We start from the raw sequence: 8,277 nt of genomic DNA, 5'->3' as shown, positions 1-8,277 counted from the left end.
ATATCCCTCAGGAGTTCAACTGACCAGGAGTTCCGTTGTTCGCTATGACGTGCACTTGACCACCAGCAGCCAGGGAAGGGAGGACCCAGCTGGCAGCTGGCAGCCGGCAGCTGCTAGGGACCCTACCCATGCACAAATTTCTTGCACTGGGCCTCTAATATATATATCAGGCAACAATAACTGACCTAATGGATTTTATATTATAGTGGTTATGTCAAAAAAAATTTTCACATAATGTCAATTAGGTGGCATATACAATATTGAAAGCACAATGGGGAAAGTAATTTATGTAAGTGCAACAAGTCAAAAATACCAAAACTCTCACACAATCAATTCCCATGGTGGATACAATCTGAGGAGATTATAAGAAAATGATGGACATAAATGAGCATTCATAATCATTTTAGTTTAGAAGAATATCTAATAATATATATTCTTTCTTTAATTCACTGTTTGCATTCTAATGGTTGGTAGTTCTACTTCTGATATGGCCAGATAAACTTCTATTGAACCAACCTTCTAGCAGATAAAAACTGTCAACTCTAAACAAAATACAAAAGCAGCTATATGAAGATAAAGGAGAAAAACAATCAAAAAACAACAACAGAGAGATTCTTAGAGGTTTCAAGACTTAGAAGAAGGGAAAGACACCGAGTTTCCAACTTTTAAGATATAGAGGTTAAGAGGAAGTTGCAGTCCATACCATGTCAGGTGGCTAAAACTCCAAAGGAAGAGAGAGAGAGAGAAGAAAGAAAGAAAGAAAGAAAGAAAGAAAGAAAGAGAGAGAGAGAGAGAGAGAGAGAGAGAGAGAGAGAGAGAGAGAGAGAGCAGAAAGAAAGAGAGAAAGAAAGAAAGAAAGACAGAAAGAGAGAAAGAAAGAAAGAAAGAGAAAGAAGAAAGAAAGAAAGAAAGAAAGAAAGAAAGAAAGAAAGAAAGAAAGAAAGAAAGAAAGAAAGAAAGAAGAAAAAGAGGGAGGGAAGAAGAAAAGAATGAAAGAAGGACAAAGAACTATGCAGTTTTTGTAGCTCAAAGAAAGTGAGGACAGTTTGAAGTAATCTCAAAACTGGAAAGCAAGGGAACATCTAGGGAAGGATAGAGATAAATAGAGAAAACCACAAATTCTTCTCTGGGAAACTATAACCTCTGCCTAAATCTCTAGCTGACCTCTGAACTATGCATATCGTGGGAATACTTCAAGCAGCTGAAGTGACTTTTGAGGTGCAGTCTAAGAGACAGAGATTAAAATTTGAGTCCAACCAAGCTAATGGCCAGAGCAAAAACTCCAACACTATTCAGAGAAATATAACAAAATACATTTTAACGATATAACCTTCACAATGTTTAGGTAACATCTAAAATTTCTTACTATAGCCGAAACCGGTTTGGCTCAGTGGATAGAGCATCGGCCTGCGTACTGAAGGTTCCCGGGTTCGATTCCGGTCAAGGGCATGTACCTGGGTTGCAGGCACTTCCCCAGTGGGGGATGTGCAGGAGGCAGCTGATCGATGTTTCTCTCTCATCGATGTTTCTAGCTCTCTTTAGTGAATACTGATTTTTACAGTCTGAAGACATCACATATAAAATGTAATTAATAGCCGAAACCGGTTTGGCTCAGTGGATAGAGCGTCGGCCTGTGGACTGAGGGGTCTCAGGTTCGATTCCGTTCAAGGGCATGTACCTGGGTTGCGGGCGCATCTCCAGTGGGAGATGTGCAGGAGGCAGCTGGTCGATGTTTCTCATCGATGTTTCTGACTCTCTATCTCTCTCCCTTCCTCTCTGTAAAAAATCAATAAAATATATTTAAAAAAATAAAATAAAATAAAATTTCTTACTATAAAAAGAAAGAGGGAAATGTACTTCATTCACAAACATGCACACACATACACTAACTTGTCAATAGAGCCCTAGCCTGAGAACACTCAGATGTTGAAATTCACAAAGATTTTATTGCTACTACTGTATTTATGTTCAATGAAACAACGGAAAATATACTCATAAAGATTGAAAATGAGAAACCTCAGAAGAAAATTAAAATGAAAATAATAAAATGGAGCCCTGGTCAGGGTAGTTCAGTGGTAGACCATCAGCCTGCACACCAAAGGGTTGCAGGTTTGATCCCCAGTCACGGGCAGATACCTGGGTTGCATGTTCATTCCCTGGCCCCAGTTGAGGTGTGTGTGGGAGGCAACCAATTGATGTGTCTGTCTCACACTGATTGTTCTCTCTCTCCCTCCCCCTCCTTTGCACTCTTTCTTTAAAAAAACCAATGGAAAAACATCCTCAGGTGAGGATTAACAAAACAAAAATAAAATGGAAATTTTAAAACTGAAAAACAGTATCTGAAATTTTAAAAATTCCCTGGATAAGCTAAACAGTATAATGAAGATAAAGAAACTAACCCCAATGCAGCTGAACATAGATAAATAAAATTTATACAAAATCAAGATTAGGGATAAAAATATACTAAGAAAGAAAAAATGCACTCTGAGGAATATGTGAAACAATACTCAACATTCTACCATATATCTAATTGGAGAGTTATATGGGGAAAAGAGGAAGAATGGGGGCAAAAACTGTTTGGGGGGGGGAGGACTAAAAATTCCTCAAATTTGGTGAAAGCCATAAGTTTATAGGTTCATGAACCTCAATAATAACAAGGAGTACATTCCAACTGGTGTAGCTCAATGGTTGAGCATTGACCTATGAACCAGGAGGTCAGGGATCAATTCCCAGTCAGGGGTGTGCAGAAGGCAACCAATCAATGATTCTCTCTCATCATTGGTGTTTCTATGTCTCCCTCTTTCTTCCTCTCTGAAATCAATAAATGGGGGGAAAGGAGTACCTATATAATACTTTCAACAATAAAGATTTAAATAAATAAATAGATAGATAGATAAATAATAAATTCCACAGTAAGCTATGAAAACAAGCAAAAATATATTTTTTAAAAGTAACAAGCAGTATAAATATTAATTCTAGTGATTTATCTAAGAGTAGCCCATCATTCAAACATGCATGAATAACTCATATAGACTAAAGCAGCACCAGCTATAAAAATGAAAAATAAAATTTGTCTCTAGGGTAGACACCTATAAAAACATTATATTCCAGTAAAAGTTTGGGATTCATTCAAACAAAACAGCAGTATTAATGAAGGGATGGGCCCCTAAAATGAAAAAAATAATCAGTCTTACAAGATCTCTTACTAATTCAAAATAATGATCAACTTTAAAGTAGGGTGGTTTGATCAGTGCTGCCTCATTATCAAGAAAGTCCTTTAGATCATGATATACCAGTTAATCCGCCTATATCTTCACATATGTCTTTACTAAAGAAACCAAAAATATCTGAAAGGAAGGATGCTGGTCATCCCAAATATTCCCACATCTAAATATCCACTTCCTTTTTCTTACATTTCGAAGAAAATAATATTCTGCATTGGTTATTCTGTAAAGTAATAATGCCTACCAAGATTGTCAAAGGAGCAGAGCCCAGTATCTAAGATATTTCTCACTAACAACTCCAACAGACTAGAATAAAACACATTATGAAACAATTCAGTAAAGAATGGATTAAAAAAAAAAAAACGACTTTTTGCCTGATTTGGTTGCTAAATCCTGGATGCCAATGTCATTACAGAAACTTTAGACCTGGAAGGATTCTCTAGTGTGAAAACTTTAGCACTATGAAACACCACTTGTATCTGAACATTTTCATTAAGAACACCAGTACTAAAAACAACTTATTTATAGTATTCTGTTGATCTTGACACTAACTCAGATTCAGAAATTCCGCACCAAAGACTACCATCAAAATACAAGTAGGAATTCAGTTAGTAGCTGGAAAAGTAGGTACAAGACTTTTTGCCACTTATGAATCTTTATTTCTAGCAACTAAAATAATGTCTAGCACATAATGAACAAATGAATAACGTAAGGTAAATTAAGGAATTATTACTTTATATGAGAGGAAACATCTGTATTCTAGATAACCAGGAAAAATGGTCATAAATGTTACAAAACTATGAAATCTAGACAAAAATTTAATACAAACAAGAGAAGGCTTGGTAAAAATAAGCAGCTTATTTGTAGTAAGAGAACACTGTGGAATTTCCAGTTGTCTGGCTACCATACACATCCCAACCTCCAGATCAGCAGCTGATTGCAGGATGACAGTCTACACTCCTAGTCAGGTTATTAGTTCCAGATGGAATAATAATTATTAAAGACTTGTGCTTGTGTTTTTAGACTTCTCTGGTCAGTCCCTAATGTACAGGCATAAGAACTTACTTTGGTTTTGCCTGATTTAGAATATACCTAGATCTGAAGTGATATTTTGGGTGGGGTTTGCCAGAAAAATTTAAAGGTATAAGAATTATCTGTATCAGACTGAGACAAGAAATAATGGATTAGACAAACAAGGGGCAGGCTTAATGATCTTGGAAAGAAAAGGTTGGAAAATGAGATATTTTGAGAAATAAGACTTTATTTTTAAGGCATTCATGTATACCAAGGAATGGAGAAGGCCACATACATGCTTGATGCATATCTATAGAAAGCCTGAAAAGGCATTATTCTTTCACATGTGTTTGAGCTGACCTTGGCTTTTGAGCCTCTGTTCAAGCCTAAATTCAAGGACAACACAAACTTATAAACAACCTCATTATCATTGAAAGAGGGCTTCCTTACAGAATCAATCTGCTAAAACTTAGAGTGTATTTTTCTTGCTTTGCCTGTAGGTGTTTATGAAAACTCTGTCAATATAACCATTAAGCTGATAGAACACTGATTTCAGTGACCACACAAGACTTCACAAAAGTAGTTTAGAAAAGTTACTAAATAGACAAACAAAATTAACCCACAAAGAGGGATAAATCTGATTTCCAGAGTTGCCACATGGACAAAGAACTAAAGAAAACCAGAGAACAATGTCTCAACAAATAGAGAATACCAATAAAGGACCAGAAATTATAAAAAGTAATTAAATAGAAATTTGAGGGCTGAAAAGTACAATAATTAAACTGCAAAGTTCACTAAATTCCTTCAGCAACAGAATTGAGCAGACTGAAGAAAGATTAAGAGGACTTAAAGATAAGTCAATTGAGATTATCCCATCTGAGGAACAGAAAGAGAAAAAGAATAAAGAAAAATCAACAGCACCTGAGAGACACATGAGACACTATCAAGTTTACTGACATACACATGATGGGAGTGTCCAAAGGAGAGGAGAAAAAGAAAAGGGAAGGAACAATATTTAAAGAAATAATGGCCATATGAATCTCCACATCTAAGAAGCTCAGAGAACTCTAAGCACTAATTACTCCAAGAGATCCACACCAAGACACATTATAATCAAAATTATAAGGGCTCTTTAACAAGATTAATAATGAATTTTCTATTTAGAAACCACTCAGGCCAGAAGGCAGTAAGATTATATATTTAAAGTGCTTAACAAACAAAGGGAAAAAAGGAGAAATTGAGATGTAATGGACAGTATACTTAATATAGACAGTAATATCTACACTAATAAAAGAGAAACATGCAAATTAACCATCACTCCACTACACCCACAAGCCATGCCCATAAGCCAATCAGGAGCGAGTATGCAAATCAACCCAACTAAGATGGTGAAGACCACGAAGCTGGAGCGAGCAGGAGGCTTGGGTTTTCCTCGGCGATGGAGGAAGCCAAGCTTCCCACCTCTCCTGGCCGGCCTTGGGTTCTGCTCAAGGCTACAAAGTTTCAATTGTAGAAGATAAATAAATACCAGATATCTGCTTCCAGCCCACCCTGGCCTCCGTTTAAGGAGGCGCTGAAAAAAAAGAAAGATAAAAAGGAGATGCTGGGAGATTGGGTGAGGGGCTGATGGTTGTTTGAAGGCTGGCCAGGCACCCCAGCGGGACCCTCCCACCCTGAAGGGGGTGTGGCCAGTCTGAAAATGGCCCTCAGCCCCTCACCCAGGCTGGCCAGGCACCCCAGTGGGGACCTCCACCCTGAAGGGGGTGTGGCCAGTCTGAAAACAGCCCTCATCCCCTCACACAGGCTGGCCACACCCACATGGGGTGAGGGTCCCCACTGCAGGGCTTGGCCAGCCTGCAAACAGCCATCAGCCACCCCAGCGGGACCCCCACCCTGATCCAGAACACCCTTCAGGGAAAACCAGCTGGCTCCCACCCGTGCACCAGGCCTCTATCCTATAAAATAAAAGGGTAATATGCAAATTGACCCTCACAGCAGAATGACTGGGAATGACTGCTCACCATGACACATACTGACCACCAGGGGGCAGATGCTCAATGCAGGAGATGCCCCCTGGTGGACAGTGCACTCCCACAGGAGGAGCTCTGCTCAGCAGCAAATCAGGCTGATGGCTGCCAGTACAGCGGTGGTGGCAGGAACCTCTCCTGCCTCCTCAGCAGCACTAAGGATGTCTGACTACAGCTTAGGCCTCCTCCCCTCTGGCAAGTGGACATCCCCCAAGGGCTCCCAGGCTGCCAGAGGGATGTCTGACTGCCAGCTTAGGCTCTATAATCCAGGGAGTGGGCCTAAGCCAGCAGGTGGACATCCCCCGAGGGGTCCCAGACTGTGAGAGGGCACAGTCTGGGCTGAGGGATCCCCCTGAGTGCACAAATTTTTGTGCACTGGGCCCCTAGTTGTATTATAATCATCAAAATTATTAATAAATTAAAAATTGTTCTAAGTACAAAAAAGAAAGTATAATTAGCACTAGCTGGTTTGGCTCAGTGGATAGAGCATCTGCTTGCAGACTGAAGGGTCCCAGGTTCGATTCCGGTCAAGGGCATGTACCTTAGTTGCAGGCACATCCCCAGTAGGGGGTGTGCAGGAGGCAGCTGATCGATGTTTCTCTCTCATCGATGTTTCTAATTCCCTATCCCTCTTTCTTCCTCTCTGTAAAAAATTAATAAAATATATTAAAAAAAGAAAAGAAAGTATAATTAGGTAATGTGATAGAGGTTTTCATTATAACTACAATGGCAATCATAAGCACATATAAATATATCAAATTAACAAATTATACACCTTAAATTTACATAATATTGTATATCAAGTATATTTTAATTTTAAAAAAGAATTCCTTGGTAAACAATAACTGAGGAATTGCATCACTAGTATACCTGTCCTACAAGAAATACTAAAGGCAGTCCATCAGAAGGAAATGAAAGGATATTAGACAGTAACTCAAAGGCATATGAAGAAATAAACAAAAATGTAGCTACTTGGATAAATATAAAATCCAGTATATTTATACTATTGGTTTGTTACTCTTCTCCTGCTTTAATATCTATATCTATCTATATATCTATATATCTATATATCTATATATCTATATATCTATATATCTATATATCTATATATCTATACCTATATCTATATCTATCTATCCATCTAGATAGATAAAAGCCTAAGCAACAATTATGACCAAAGGACTGGGATGACCAGAACGACCAGATGACCAGCCGGTAGCTATGACATGCACTGACTAGACCTTGCTGCTCTGGCCCTGACAGCCCTGAATCTGGTTCACCGTACCCTGGCCCCAGGAGGGAGGAGGAAGCTCAATTCTTCATGGAATTGGCCATTGGCTAGCTTGCTGCTGGGGCCAACCTCCTGAGGTCCCTGCCCTTCAGCTGGCCGGCCCCACCCACGATGGGCCCTGATCGCAGGCCAGGCAGAGGGACCCCACCCATGCATGAATTCATGCACTGGGCCTCTAGTGTTATATAAAAAGCAAGTACATAAAATAATATATATGTCTATGTTAATGAGCACACAATGTTTAAAGATGTAATTTGTGACAATAATAGAGAAAAAGGTATACTATTGAATCTAGCTTGGTATTGTTGTGGCAGAATGCACAGGAGAATGATCAGCCAGCACTCTGAGGGAGGAAAGTTTATCCTTTATTTAGCAGATCTGCTAGTCTAGGGGAATTCCGGATCCAAAGCCTGAAATGAACTCATGGGGAGGATCTGACCTGTATATCTTCTCCTGTGGTGGGCCCCTGAGGTTCCCCACAGCTCTGCCCAAGTCAGTCTTGGTGGGGCCTTGGGGGCATGCTTCGCAGCTCTGCCCAAGTCAGCTGTGGCAGGGCCCTGGGGTTAGGCTCTGCAGCTCTGCCAAAGTCAGTCAGAGTGGGGAAGTAAGATTACAGTTTAACTAGATACTGAACTAGGTTGCAAGCACCCTCTATTTTTCTTTTCATTTCCCCCTCTTGTTCCACAAGCTATTCATAGCCTTGGTGATTACAAGACTCAGG

The 8,277-nt window shown here is 39.5% G+C and overlaps 1 protein-coding gene and 1 pseudogene across 1 annotated transcript in view; one reads left to right on the top strand and one right to left on the bottom strand.

Moving 5' to 3' along the window:
- Positions 1–8,277, top strand: part of LOC102757521 (5-hydroxytryptamine receptor 2C-like) — a 236,327-nt gene that overhangs the window by 221,369 nt on the left and 6,681 nt on the right. The gene's annotated exons all lie outside the window — the stretch shown is intronic.
- The window catches only part of LOC102757236, a 30,775-nt pseudogene that overhangs the window by 20,931 nt on the left and 1,567 nt on the right, over positions 1–8,277 (bottom strand).

This window comes from Myotis davidii, unplaced genomic scaffold (assembly GCF_000327345.1).
Source record: "Myotis davidii unplaced genomic scaffold, ASM32734v1 scaffold2339, whole genome shotgun sequence".
NCBI lineage: Eukaryota > Metazoa > Chordata > Mammalia > Chiroptera > Vespertilionidae > Myotis > Myotis davidii.
Note: the sequence above shows the minus strand (reverse complement) of the source record. Positions and strands in the feature narration are given on the sequence as shown.